Source organism: Dromiciops gliroides, chromosome 1 (genome assembly GCF_019393635.1).
Source record: "Dromiciops gliroides isolate mDroGli1 chromosome 1, mDroGli1.pri, whole genome shotgun sequence".
NCBI lineage: Eukaryota > Metazoa > Chordata > Mammalia > Microbiotheria > Microbiotheriidae > Dromiciops > Dromiciops gliroides.
The window spans coordinates 198,954,894-198,970,952 of record NC_057861.1 but is presented as its reverse complement, the minus strand read 5'-3'; the positions used below and the strand labels follow the sequence as shown (position 1 = coordinate 198,970,952).

Sequence of the window (16,059 nt, the reverse complement as noted above, 5' to 3'; positions counted from 1 at the left end):
AAGCCATTGAAGGGAAGATGCTCTCATTACCCAAGATTCTGTACTTTCATCACAGAAATACAATTTTGTGTGGAGAGTGAAATGTTGTGTGTGTATATATGTATGTTTTTGTATGTTGGATCTTTTTTCTTAGGTGCACTTGGGGTATTAGGTTAGGTTTCATTCTTTAATAATAGAAGGACACAGGTTATTTTATAGGAATATAAATATGTAAAATTTGTGCGTGGTAGAAAATAATGGTACAACATAAAAATAAAACCCTGCATTTTCATACAGGGACTAGGGAGACATGATCACACCTTATGGCTATAACTTCCAAATGAATCTCAGGGACAAGGTCAAGATTTTTTCCCCCCAAAGTCTTCTTCTTTAAGAAGTAGTGGGTACTAAAGGGTTTATTAGTACCATAAATCGCCTGCCTTGTCATTCAAACACCAAGAAATGCAGAACATGATACTGGCTTTTTCAGTGATGGAATATAAATCATTCAAGATTAAATTATTAGATAATTTGGAAACTTAACAGTTTGCATTTTGCACTTCAAATTGTTTTGCTGACTTGCACTTTTTATGGCCGTCCTGGATTTTATTAACAGTCTTTAAGACATCTATCACCTCCTTCCTCTTCATTTTCCAATGGGCAAATTTTCACATGAAGGAGAGTTGCAACCCTGATGCCTGCAGTAGCTGCTCCAAAAAGATTGCTGTATTTTCATTGACATGCAGTGCATTACCATAATTGGCTTTTCTACATGATAGGAGAGAGGAAATAATAATGTCATTTTATTTACAGCCAGAGTGTCGCTTTATGAGACTTCTCCAAGTTTCTGCCATGCTGTGTAGGTCAAATGACATCTTTTGATCAGTCCTGTCCAAAGACATCAAAGCTGAGTGGCATGTAATGGAGACCTAGTGACAAACCAAATCTAGAAAAGAAATAAGACTGCCAGTTTCCCATTAAACAGCCTGCTAAACAGCACAGCTTCCCCGTGTCGGCTACGAAACCACTCTGACCACCTAAATCAGGAGAATGAAAGGAGGCTGAATTGGACATTAGTACTGCAAATGACTGCAGTGATTGCCACTATTTCCCTCCTCCCCCTGCCCCAAAAAAATCAGCAAGCAAACCATGCGAGTTACAGTGAGACTGGTCTTCTCCCATTTCATTTATGTTCTGCCACTTGCTGGTTTTCTGATCTGGTTTATTTAGGTTTGACATCAGCCAAATGGTGTAGCAGGATATCTCTGACAGATATTCTTACTGATTTAACATGGAACAGACCTTAGAAAAGATGGATCTTCTGAGACAGGATTTCAGGTTTTGTCGGGATCCCATTATTTATTTATTTATTTTTGCCCTTTTTCCCCCATTTTCCTCCTTATATGATTTCAAGTTGTATGTTACAGCACATTGTCAAACTCTTGGGGTTTACAGAATATTACAAGTGGTGTGGCTGATGTTACCTTTAACTTTGGATATAGAAAATCCCCTTTGCAAGCACTAATTCTTAAAAATGGGGTTTAATATAGCAGTTAGAAGGCATGAATTGGTATGACATGATTTTTACTGCATTCCAGTGAGGGTCTGTAAAAAGCCATGTTTAAACTGGAGCTGTTGAACTTTGTGAATAGCCCCACAGTATTCTAGATGAATCCCCTTGCTCCAAAGTGAATCGAAGTGAGCATCTTTATTTGAGAGAAGTCATAAGGGAGAACAACATTTGATAAAGATTGTATTTATGTGTCATTGACAAAACTGTTCTATCTTTGTGCCAAACCAATATACTATATGTCTATTATGCTGTGCACAGAGCAGCAGATAATTTTGAGTTTCTGACATTTGTGCCACCATGCAGATGACCACGGCTGATTAAGTTAACCAAAAAATTTCAGCCAGAATTGTTCCAGATCATTTCACAGAGATAGCTTTAGTGTGAAAATAGCCTGTTTTTGAACAATACTTAATTATAAATTTACTCCATTTGAGGTTACTGTGACGCACATGGCATTTTAAATTAACATTCCTTACCCTGTGTGATAGGGCAGGTTGGATAAATATTCTTGGTTATTTGGACTTTTGGATGCTTTTGGACCAAATTACTCGAAGCGAGGCAAATGATTCCTTTCAGGCCTACACTAAGGCTCTGAAGAAAGGCATCAACCCATGCCTCAGTGCTTTGACAAAGTACACTCACTTTCTCTGGATGAATCATTTACCTCATGCTGTATCATATCTCTTCACTATAAGATTTGGCCTCACCATTGCAATTGAAAATACCTTTTGGTAAAGAGTGTTTTTTATCCAGTATTTTTGGACAGTGGCTTCCAATACTGGCTCCTAACCTCTCAGAACTTCAGTTTCTCCATCTGTAAAATGAGTGTTGGACTTAATGTGGCCTCCAAGGTCTCATCCAGCTTTGAACCTGTGTGTCCATATAAGTCACTTATCCTTTCAGGACTTAAGTTTCCTCCTTAGTAGATTGAAGAATTGTATTAAATTCTCATCAAAATTTCTTCTAGTTTGAGATCCTGTATATTTTCTTTTGTAGCCACTTTTTTGATTTATATATTAAGTTATCGTATATTGTTAAATTGCCAAACAACATATAGACACAAACTCATATCTTCTTTCTTCCTCCATATCCACTCATACCCCTCAGCTGTGCAAAGGGACCCTAGGGCATATTTTCTTTATCTCTGCCTGCAAAAATTGTTTTCTCCTAATTTAAACACACATTCCTTCCTGAAAGCTTTTTTTTTTTTTTTTTGGTTGTAACTGAAGGAGGGAGAGGTCAGAAGACTATAGAACTGATATCTGGGAGCTTGGAATCCAAGCTCAGAATTAATTTAACTGGTCTTAGTAGGTCTTTTCCTTGAAAGGAGTCACAGTGGCATTTGTTTTGTTCTAGCATTGTTTTGTTCTAGCATTGAAACTAAAGCTTTCACTTTTAAACCCATTTCTCAGAGAGGTGTTGTCCAAAACTTACTCTTTCTTAAAAGTTTCTAGGGGCAGCTAGGTGGCACAGTGGATAAAACACCAGCCCTGGATTCAGGAGGACCTGAGTTCAAATCTGGCCTCAGACACTTGACACTTACTAGCTGTGTGACCCTGGGGAAGTCACTTAACCCTCATTGCCCTGACCAAAAAGAAAAGTTTTTAGATATAGTTACAGATTTGAGGTATTTAGACTAAAAGATTGTAAGCTCCTTGAGGGCAGGAATTATTTAATTTTTGCCTTTGTATCACTAGTGCCTAGCACAGTGCCCGATGTATAGTAGGCACTTAAATGCTTGTGGAAAAATTGATAATGGCCACCCAACACGTGGTGCTGTAGATAGACTTTAAAAAAACACAAAAGAACAAAAGTATCTCTAAACCTCCTTAATTTATTGTTTATGCTAAATTATTTGGAAAAAAATAAGTTGATTTCGATTTTAAAAATGTAGTCTCCCTTCTCCCTACTCCTCCTTGTCTTTGGGTATAAAGGAAAACACATTTTCAAAGTGTGCTGGAGTTGTGTACCATGGTCTAAGACTTAAACACCTTCTTCCATCCTTCTAGCCATAAAACTCTTGTCTCTTGCTTCACTTAAGGATGCAAATGAAGACTGAAATCCATTCGCCTGCTAAATTCACTTCTCCAGGTGCCCCAGGCATCCTGGGCCTACAGTCTTTGTCAGCCTGATCTCTGGTGCTCTCAATAATGCAGCAAGATTTTGCTCCACCAAAGTGTCACCTGTCTAGGTGAGTTGTGCCAGTGTCTATCTGAAGTGACAGCCATCTTTGAGTACCAGCGTCTTTAACTGACTTCTCTTTCATCATTCATGTTGGAGAGATAACATTTTCGACAAGGTTGTTTCCTCCTTCCTCACCACCCCCGACTTCCTTTTCTTGCCCCCCTCCCATCTCCTTCATCCTTTCTCCTCTTTGTTAGAGCACCTGATCAAAACATTATTACTGACAAAGATTTCTCTCTCCAAATTAAATGAGCCCAACTAGCCCGGGAATTTTCATGAAGAAAGAATGTGAAATGCTGATGTTCGAAGTTAATGAATCTGGTAACAGAGAGAACATTATTGAGACTGGATAATATGATCTAACAGCTTTCCTTCTTCTCATCCTCCTTGTAAAGAATGTATGGAAGTCAGTTATGTGGCATGATTCTAACATCTGTCCTACCCCATAATGGTAATTTGTATAAGTAATGGAAACAGGTTAAATACTTCCATTCTAATGTTGCCAGCAGGGATGAAAATGAACATTTCAATGAAATAATCTCGACAGAGCAGGGAGGGGAGGGGTGCATGGACTGATTCATCTCCAACTCCCTTTGGTGATCCGAACACTAATGAGAAGGCTTGGGTGTATAGTTTATCAGATAGAAGAGGAAGAGCAAGTAAATCTTTCAGATTAGAATCACTGCAAAAATATGCTGGCATGCAAGATGCCTTGGTCTTCTGTTGCAAACCTTGGCTAATAATTTCTTCATTCTAGGAGTGAGAGGGAGAGAGAAAATGGTGAGAAAGGGGTGAGGGGTATTTTTGTTGCTTTGTAATGGGCTGCCTATGAGGGTTATCTTCAGCTGGCTGAAACCACAGAGGTGTTTATATCTCTTAGGACTTTTGCATTAAAATACAAAGGAGTAAGGGGCACTTGCATTTTCTCTTTTTTTTTCTATATAATTATAAATAAATCCTATCTTCCTGGTAGAACAGACCTGTGATTGCCTGAAACACTCTTATTTTCCTTAGTAGCTAATGTAAAGACTAGCCATTTTATTTGAGCTCTTGTCACTATAAACATAAATTTTTTTTCTTGGACCTCTGATTTTACTGTTTTCACTTATATGTTTCACCATACTTCCTAGGAAATTATCTAGTTTCTTTGTGGAAGGAATACTGGCCTTATTATTCATTGTGATATGTGGCCTTTTATATTCATTTTCCAACTTTATTAGTTTTAGTTTAAAGATTTTTTATGAGAGTCATTTCAGATATTTTCTTTTGAAAATACTGTATTGGTAAATTATCTTTATCCTTATCTAAAAAATGGGCTGAAATCCATAATTCTCTCTTTCCTCCGACCCAACATATATAATGACAAAACAGCTTAAGTTAAAATTTAAAAATTGAGTCAGTTATACCAGTATTTTGCTCTGTAGCGTTTAACATCTGGATATTTCCAGATAGTTAGATATTAGGTATTGCGTAGACTGAACATCTGGCTGATTGAGTGAATTTTCACTTTTCATCTGGATGCTTTGGCATCATGTAGAAACAGACAGTGAGCACATGGTACACTGTGGGACTGGACATTTTGAATAACCATTATATTTTTTGCTGGCTTAGGAGCTCCTGATTAAATGCTTTTCTTTTAAAAGGTTACAGTATTTTAGGGACAGATGCCCTGGTTCATTGTTGCTTCAGTTACGTTGTAAGGGAGTGTGCAGTTTTATGGACCTAATTGAAGAAATGATGTTAATGCATAGCAAGTATGTAAGCTTTCGCAGCTATAGTAACACTCACCTGTTATGGAATATCACATGGTGACGGTTCACAAAAACACCTTTATTTTGCACGTAATTGGGGTACAGATTAAGATTCAGGTTCGGGGGTGGGGAATAAAAATCTAATTGCTTGGAGCCAGTGTTGTGAAGGCTCAAGGGAATTTGGAACTTTACCACATTTAGCCATTAAAAACAAATACAGCTGTCACTTCTTGCTACTCTCAAAATGATGGCTGAATACAGAAAATCATGTTTTCTTTAAAGGGGGGAAAAGACAGTTCTTTTTAAAAATTGCCTTTGAAATGCTGGGGTCATGAGTTGAAAAATATAATTTTACTAATTTCACAGCCAAAGTTCCAGTGTTTGTGTTTCATTAAAATTTTTAAATTGAAGATGTGTCTCTGTGTGTGTGTGTCTGTGTATTTCAGACAACAGATGTGTATTTACAGTGTAAACCCTCTCACTGCAAATGTGATTATGTGTTCTACCCCTAACATGGGCCATATATATCGCCTTGTGTCCACTTACATTAGAATGCAGAGCTTTTAATGCTGCTTGAAGATGACAGCACATCTTTAGGGAGACATTGGCATCCAGAAGGCACATTTTATGGGCAAAAATATTAACAAGGTTTAATAAAAGACAACCAACCACAATATAAAGCTCTCTCCTCTCTTCTTCCCATTCTCCTTTCACTAACCCCCTGCCCCCATTTATATAGAGTATGGGATTATAAAGTATTTGTGTGTGTGTGTGTGTGTGTGTGTGTGTGTAGTTTCTTTATGTACCCTCAAAATAAGATTGGCAGCATTATGTTACTGTACTGGTGGTTTTGTTTGCTTGTTCAGATGGCTTTAAAGCAATCTGTAGTGTTGCTCAATATATTTTCCCACTCACTGTAGGACATACTGTACATGTTAACAGTCACATTTTGCAGCATTGTGTTAGGCTCAGGAAGTGCACGGGGGAGTGAAAGGAGGCTGTTTTGACACAAAAAAATGGCAGAAATCATGATTTGGAGTCTTTGTTTTATTTGATGGAGGAAAATGTCATTTATCGTTCTGAGTAACTGCGAAAGAAAATTTTACATTTAAGATTCCCACAGTTTGCTCATTCATCCAAATTTCCAGGGATAGGGTGACATTGAGGTGGGGCCCGGTGTAAGAAAGTGGAGGTGCTTACAGGAAGGGTGTTGGGGATTTTAGGAAACAGAAAATGTAACCGCTTTGATTATATTTTAGTACTTCAGTGTCATCTCTCACCAAAAAAAAATCTTTTAGAATAGAAAATTGTGTTCACCTTGTGAACTACCATAAGATGATCCTATTGCCAGCACTATTACATATTACATTCCTGCATATACTGTAGTGCATTATAGTACAGTTGTACCAATATGAACTAGAGAGGTTTTAAAAAAATGAATGCCTATGGCAATGAAAAAAATGATTCTCACAAATAAATTCCTCTTTTATAGAAAGTGCATCTGTATGTGTACCCTGTGTGTATGTATTTATGCATCTACCTAGCACGGTGATAAAAGGGGAAAGGCACCAATGCACATCAACACAGTTGGAATCATCCCCTGAAAACTCTTGCAAGTTTTTATGGTTTCTATTTCTTTTTTTTCAGAATAACTTAAAAGAAAAACATTCGAGGAAAGTTATTATTATGAGAATTGACTGCTGATAGCCAGAGTAGACTTCATAATTACACAGTTAGGGAATTATACTTTTTTTAACATGATGGAAATTTTTTATTAATTCAGACTGTTTTAAAAAACAGCCAGGGAATTATATAAATTTATATTATGGTAACTCTTAAAAATACTAATTATATGTTGAGCCTATTATGTGGGCTATGTGGTAGCTATCTTGTGTATCATATTGATGCATAATTTCTAGCAGATAGTAGCATTTTTAAATATTAAAATTCTAATCATTCATGCTAACAGTTGGTCATTCATTAATAACTCAGCTGCCCACACACTTATACATACACATAATTTTCAGAAGGGTTTAAATTCACATTTCTGTTCTTTTAATCTAGAATTTAAAAAATGTTTTTCTTAAAATATATATACACATATACACACATGGGTGTATATGTATGCATGGATGTGAATGTATGTATATGTTTCTAAAATTTGTTAGCTATTGATGGTTTTTTGCTGCTAGCTTTAAACCTTTTTCCTCCCTTTCTCCCCTTGATAGGCAGTTTTATCATGTACAATATTAGAGATAACTGAATTACCAAATTTTAATAATCCAGTGATTTTTAAGAATTGGATATATATAATGGCAAACATATTCTTTTGGGGGAAAAGTGGTACCTTTGGGCTTATTTCTATCCTTATTTCAACTGTATCTCGTGTTAGTCTCTGTTATCTTGAAGTGGATTTTCTAAGCAAAAGATTGCAGTTTGACTGTCACTGAAGGTAGTTTTCAACTTGCTTTGGTATTAATATCTTCTCTATCTCCACATAGAAAATGCAGATGTAGAAGCACATATTTGAGTCCAATATTCAGGAATATTGGCCTCAGCGATGCCAATATCTCCATAATGTCCCAAGGATGCATTTGTATTAGCTCAGTTTTGTTTTGTTGTTCAGTTGCTATTCTTTGTGACCCCATTTGGAGTTTTCCTTGGCAAAGATAGTGGAGTGGTTTGTCATTTTCTTCTCCAGATCATTTTACACATGAGGAACTGAGGCAAATGGGATGAAATGACTTGCTCCTGGTCACATAGCTAGTAAGTATGTGAGGTCAGATTTGAACTCAGGAAGATGATTCTTCCTGATTCCAGGCTCTGTTCTCTGTCCACTGTGCCATCGAGCTGCCCATTAGTTCAGTTATCATAAGTTATCTTTTTGCCTTTACCTATTTGCATGTGGTCACGTGGGTACAAACTGAGTTGCTTTAGGGACTTGATTTTTTAGTTTTCAGAATAAAAGAATATTTTAACAGTACGTTTAAAACAAACAAACCAATAGTAATAGAACATCTATGTGCTTGTTCTCTCATGTTTCTGTATGGGAGCTTTTTGCTTTTGCTTTTTTTATCTCCTTTTAATTTCTCTTTCCATTTTTCATAATATATGTTTCCTTAACAACTTTTAGGTCTTTGAGACCTTGCTTTTAATGCTGTACTGCTTAAAAATTGAGTAAAAGAAATCGACTATAAACATAGGGATTATAGCAAATGCTACAAGAAGTTTGAAGGAAGGAGTATGGAGGGGAAAAATGTATTTGTGGGGCCTTGAATTTTTTTCTGTTTATTTACTTACCATGAGATTGAATTCTCAGAATGGCAGGATGAGAGAAATTGTATTTATTGTGTAAGTTAATTGTAGATTTCTTATTGAAATTACTATTAACACCAATGTCACATTAGTTGCAAACTGTGATACTCCTAAAAATATTCTCCAATGGTGTCTTTTAAATGAAGAACCATTTCTATGGTAAATCATCAAGCATTTTATGCAAACTGGTATATTAGAGAATGATATGAAGCAACCAACATTTGCTCTCATGAGAAGATACTTTTTTTTTTTTAACTTAGCGCAGAAGAGCAAAATTGTGATTCTCACTTTCTCTAGTGTACCTTCAGCCTTCCTGCAAGGAGCCTCACACACATTTTATCAAGTCATTGTTCATATAACTTGCTTACATATCAACATTCCTCTGAGAATGGGAAAGAACGTGTTCTCTAACTAGGGATGCTTTCTCATTATATATTTGCAAGGTGTGTTCTGATTCGCAGAAAACCCACCTGCATTGTACTACCAAGATGAGATTTCAATAAAAGTGCTCCATCATAAATCTGGAGGAAGCTGTGTACAGTAAGGTTCTATAGTGCAATGAAAATGTACATTTATCACTTAGGTTCATGTAAGCCACTTTTGTGAATTGGGCCCTTGGAGTAAATGTATTTTGATATAATGGCCATCTGTTCATGAATATCACATTTGCCAGACTAAAAAAATAGTTTGATGTAGATAAACACGTAATTTGGTACGATTATATAGTTTCACCAGGTGGCAATACAATAGCAAAGTTTGATATTTACTGTAAGCCAATAACCAAGCTGGGAATGTAGTCCTCTGTTTTATATTTGTCCCTTTAAAATATCCATTTCCCATATTTTTAGCCAACTCTCAATTATACGTGCTAATGAAGGAAAGAGAGCCTCGATAAACAAAAATCCCTGAACCTTATTTTTGTCATTTATTTCAACCTCTTTCCTATCAGATCTGTAGAAGAGTTGCTAACGAGGAACATTTTTTGCCTGGTTTGAGTTTTACAACCTCTCCCTTCCTTCCTCTGTTTTCTGGCAAAGATTTTAGCAAGCAGGGAAATAGCTGAAGCAGACAGCAGGAGAAAAAAGGAGAGGAAGAAAATGAGCCCAGATAGACTAGAGATGGAATAACTGATGCTTGAAAGAGGAAAATTGGCTAACTTAGCAATTTTTGTGATTAACTTTTCTTCAGAATGGTTATATATCATTAATATGGGGTCTAATTATAAGTATATGTAAATATATGTTTAGATATTAAATATGTACAGATTATACATACCTAAATATAATATTTTGAGGACAGTTTTATTTTTGTTTGTTCCCATTTAAAAAAACCACCAGAATATATCTTTCACTAACCATGCTGCTTATATGACATTATGTTAAAACAAGAACATACCCTGTGATATGTACTAGACTTCTGTATATTTACTCCAAAGTCCACCCTCCCAGTGGTCCCTTACTTCTCTGCATGGCCATGGTGGAATGGAATGGGAGGACAAGCACATGGCTATGCTTAGCCTAGTGATCAAATGGCTTAGAATGTGACCTTTATCAAGGATGTCACAGCAGCAGCCAGCTTAATTCAGTAGCTATCCATCCAGACAAAGGGAGTTTAATTTCTCTCTCTCTCTTTCCCAATAGCTATAATAAGCGTTTGGAGGTATAGGGAGTAGGAGCCTTTCACTTATATGTCACCTGAAGAAAGCATGATGAGCAGGCTGAAATCATATTACCTGGGTCACATAGACTGGTCCGGCTATATTCCAAGTTTGCTTATCCCAGGGAAATTAGGGTCTCCAACAAACTTCATGACAAAAATCACAGCAGGTTTTTATGATCATTTAATCCTATTCTTCCTTGTTTGGACAAGAAAGAATCAAACAGAATCAGTCAACGGACTGATTAGTTGTCTACATATTTGGTTTGTGTTTGTGTTACCACATAGCCAGAGGACTGTTCAGATCGAACCCAAGTTACACCACAGTCCTTATGTCAGCATAAGTAATTCCAAGTACCCATAACTTATTTCACTTGCTCCGTGATTGCGTGGCAAGGATTCAGGGTTAGAATAGACCTGAGGTCTTATTACAGAACCATCTGACCCCTGCAAGGTTTGAGTTAAGTTTTTTCAGGTGACCTCTGCATGGCAAAGGGAGTATTTTGTTTTGTTATTTTCCTAGTTAGATCATACTTGGTCGTAAAGGGAACTTCCAACTTGTTATATTAAACTTTTTATAGAATGGTACCCATGACTTTTTCTTCTCTGATATGGGCTCCATTGCCTTTCAAGGCTATATATTTAGATTAATGCACTGCATGTGAAATTTCACAGACCCTCTGAACCGTGAGTAGAGGAAAAAACACTTCCTTCTTTCCACTGATTCTTTACCAGGCACTATCCTCCTTCAAGAAAAGAGGTATAGGTTAGCTTTCTTTCTGGGAAGGACTGGATAAAAGAGTTAAGCTTGTGTACTTTCTGGGATGTAAGAGAAATAGTTGAGTTTTATATAAAAAGAGAACATTACGGTCATGATTCCAGAAAAGAGCTAGATTTGCATTAATAGAATCACAGCATCATCTAAAGTCCTCATTCCTCTCTACCTTTTCATATTATTTAGCACAGTTCCCTGCAAACAAAAGATACTTAGTGAATCTTTGATAAATGGGAAAGTGAATGACATAACCTTTTCAGTCTCAGCTAGCCACCAGGGCCTAACCATTGTGGGCATCTTGTCATCTCCCCTGATGCCCCCCATCTGTAGCTTTCCCATCTCTTCCCACTCCTTACTCAGGGAACAATAATCATATTATTATCATATTATCATCATTACTAGATAGGACATCTCAGTATACTGCCTCCTAAATCCAGTTATAATTCTCGTAACTGCCTAGCCATAGAACCAAACTGCCTTCCCTTAGCTAGTACCACTCCTCAGTGTCTTGTATCTCACTGGATAAAATTGAGCTCCTTGAGGGGAGGGATCATCTTACTCTTACATTTTATTAACCCAGTGTATAGAATGATGTGTGGCATATAGTAGATACTTAATAAATACTTGTTCATTGTTTAATTAATGTCCCTCTTCTGCCATTAGCTTCTGTGTAGGAGTGGAAGTACAGAGGTGAACAAGCTCTGTAACTACAATCAGCCTTTGGTTGGAAATAGGGAGCTACAACAATTTTCCCACCTTGGTATGTTACTTATTTATATGAAAGGAGTTCAAATACATAGCAAATGAATCTGAAGAAAATCACTTTGCATAGAGAGGAACCAAGTCAAATAAAATGTTTCCATCACATTTTGTATAAGGGCAAAACTTAGTTCTTTGAAAGTGTTACAGAAGTTAACGTGAACATCACATCTTTCATTTCACAACAGGAATGCCAACACTTTAGGAAACTGATCATGAAAATCAAGGTACAAGCTATTAAAATAATGAATATTAACAGACGTATAACTGAATCCTGGTATAGGAGTTGCAACCCACCTTTCACTGAAAAGTGAGAAATTGATAAAGGAAAAGACATTGAGATGGGCTATTGCCATTTCCTAAGGGGGTTTAGCTAACACTATAAAACATTCAGCACAATGAGGAGATTAAAAAAGCCCAGAAACTGCCTTAGTGAGCAAGCACTTCAATAAGTTTAGAATATTAGTTTAATTGTAAAGCCTTATAGAGCAATCTCATGAAAGTAAATATCAACAGTGTTTCTGCAAAGAACAGTGGAGAGAAAAATGAATCTGCAGAAAGCTTGGCATAAGACCCAGCAGAGTCAGATTATCCCAAGAGCATTTAAAGATGAAACAGGAAGGATAGCAAATGGATGAAAAAATGTGACAGATGTATTAATATTTCTATCACAAACTGTTTACATTTTCAATCAATGTCCTTTGTTAAGCACCTAAAATATTCCAGATAAGTAAAAATGGACTATACAAAATAAATACACATTGAATTGTGGGGTTGTACTAACCGGGGGACTCAGGAAAAACCTCTTGAAGGAGGTGCTGATTTTTGAAAGGATATGGGCTTTCAAGGTATACGAGTGAGGATGAAGAACATTGTAATCACAGGAGATGGCTTGTGTAGGGTGATAGAAGGTAGGTGACAGAATGTTACATACCTAGAATAGCAAGTTGGCAATGGAAATGCCACAAATAGACAAACTCTCATGCTTTAGTCCCCAGTGTGCAATTTGAAGATGCAGAAATGGCATTAAATAAGATAGTGACAGGAAGAGCCAATGGACTAGACCCAGTACTCAAAGAAGAAAGCTGTGATAAGATACAACGTCATCTCATTAGCATTGAGGGATTGATTTTCAGTATGCCTGTGAAAAAAGGGCAAAATGCTAAGATATTTAGAAAAGGGGATATGTTTTTAAAAGAAATTAAGAGGATATCAATAACTACTAACATATGTGTCTACTTTAGTATCTCTCTAAAATCTTTATGAGAATCATCTATGCACATACCTAACATGTCCTGATGAAAATCTATGAAAAGTACAAACTCCTGCAAATGATTTTCTATAGCAGACAATCATCTTTATAGTCCCATGGTTAATGAGATGATGTAGAGTACAATATTATGCTTTGGTTATGCTCTATGACTGTAGAGATTGTTTCGTTTTTGCCCTCGTATCCCCAAATTGTAGTATGGTCCCTGGAACATAGTAGATACTTAAGAAATGTTTGTCGAATGGAATTGAAAATGCATTTGCATAAGTGAAGGTCTACAGTCTTGATTTCCACAAGAAATCTCTCAAACATCTACAGTCACAGAATATTCTGCTATACCCAAAGTCACATTTTTTTGTTCTACACTATTTTTCAATTTTCAAAATTTTCAAAAAATATTTCCAAGTTTATTTTACAGTTGTCTATTAACATCAAGTAAGGTATAAAACAGGGATGCATATGCTTACCTAAGGTATCTGTTATTGTCCTGGAGGAAGTACAGTTAAATATAAATGGTCAAAGACTTTCCTGTTGATGTGGTTCATCAAATGTTCTGTTTTGTGGTACACTATGCTCCTTGCACTAAAGCCTTAGAATGTTAAAACATTTCCTCAGTGAGATCTGTAATCAGTCTTATCAGTCTACACAGGCAAAACCCACATATATGCAAACACGCATTATACAAATATGTGAATATATTATAAATACATGAACACACAGATATATACATATTAATATGTGTATATACATAGACACATATTATATATACATTAATGAACATATTCAGGTTAATTATGTCCTAAATATAGAAATTAATATTGACATGCCTGTATGCAAATATTCTAATTAGTGTGATTAAAGGATACATATTTAGAGCCACTTGAAAGAATAAAGACTATTAACTCTTTTGTCATATGTAGGCATCTCCAAAACCCCATAGGACATCTCTACCAAGGTGTCCTTTTGTTAAAACTTAGAATCAACATTTCCAAGACCAAGATTTTTTTTCTTAAAAAAAACCTTTTGATGCTTTAAAAAAAATTATATTGGTAATTTCCCAGAATCTTCCCTTTTTCATAATGCTCTACAAGAGTATTTCCACCCCCACCCCAAACCTGCTTTTCTTTCTCACTTTCCCCAGTGTCTAACATAGTGTTTTGCAAAGTCTTCCCTATAACTCTAATCTGTCACTTCAGACCTGCCTAAAGGCCTAAATCAGATACCACCTCATTTTATTTCTATTATGGGATCATTGACATAGAGCCGGAAAAAATCTTAGAAACCATCGAGTCCACACCCCATATTTTTTGTTTTAGGAAACTGAGGCCCAAGAAGATTAAATTACTTTCCCAAGGATACAAAGGTAGTTAGTAACATCTGTATGTTTTGAACCCAGCTCCTCAGATTTCAGAGCCAGCATTCTCTCCACTGTATTTCCTTCAGGAAGACTTTGATTTCTTCCAATTGGTAATTATATCAGACTTCACAATGTAATTTGTATTTCCCTCATACACTTAAATTTTATATATTGGTTATTTATATATGTACAGTTTCATCATATTTGACTATCAAATGAGATAGTCAAATGAGATAACTGCACATAAAAGCTTTTGGGAGACCTTAAAGAATTATATAAATATCAATTGTTATTCATAAGAATTTGTCGAATTTCATTAAATTTGTATGTATATGAGTGAGTGTGTGTGTGTGTGTGTGTGTGTGTGTGTGTGTGTGTGTGTGTGTGTATACACAAATTCATAGTAACCCTATACCTGTATGTAGGGCTTGGTCCTAGGCAGAATCGTTGGTGGTCTTCTGTCCTTTTTCGCCCCTGACTCGCTCACAAAATTTACCTGTGTTTTCAGAGTGCTTCCATTTGCTCAGCAATCTCTCTTCCCAACTTCTCCCCTCATTTCATCTGGTCTTTCCCTCCCTTATAGCCCCCAAGCCCTTTCTTTTCCCCCCTTCCTGGATACTTACCTCCCATTAACATTTGCTTATTCTGTGATAGATTCCTTGGGGTTCTGCTTTCTGATAATGTGATTATTAGTGATAATTGTTTAATGTAGAACCCCTCCCAGGTAACATAATGTGATTAGGTTATTAGTGATAATTGGTTAATGCACTACCCCTCCCAGGAAACATAATTACCTTTAAATGGGGGCTTTGGGTAGCTAATGCCTTAAACCTAAAAGAGTAGGACTTTGGTGAGAATTTTAAGCCCTCTAAACAGGTTAGCTGCGGCTATTTGGAGGTAGGTTGACCATTTAGCTTCTACCCCATATGGGTGTCTACTGATCTTTGCACTGTACTAACCCTGCTTTGTTGTATGCTTATTTTTGAGTGAAAAACATTCCTTGTCAGTGAGGGCTATTTTTTTTTATAATGGAGACTGTTATAATATTGTCTATGAAATATCCTGTGTTAAGAGTCAACAGCTAGATCCTGTCTGATTAATGTTTAAAAACATGTGCTTCTTAGAGTGCAGAAGGGGATCCAACTATACTTTACCAGGGAAAGGTAGACATGTCTATCAGGAAGTTTGGGGGAAGAGGTGGATGGTGGTTTCTTCGCCCTGCCCGAGCTCCCTTAGACACTGAGCCTCTTAAGATGTGTGGCAGATTGTAAATCTGTGGTTATAGGACTTGAGTAAAATTGTGTCTAGAAACGTGTGTGTGTGTGTGTGTGTGTGTGTGTGTGTGTGTGTGTGTGTGTGTGTGTGTGTGTGGAACTCTAAAGGCTTTCCAAGGGTTATAAAGCTGGCATTCATATCACTGTAGCACGGGAACTGAACTTG

General features: G+C 36.5%; 1 protein-coding gene across 2 annotated transcripts in view; it reads left to right on the top strand.

Moving 5' to 3' along the window:
- Positions 1-16,059, top strand: part of TSHZ1 (teashirt zinc finger homeobox 1) — a 94,388-nt gene that overhangs the window by 73,695 nt on the left and 4,634 nt on the right. The gene's annotated exons all lie outside the window — the stretch shown is intronic.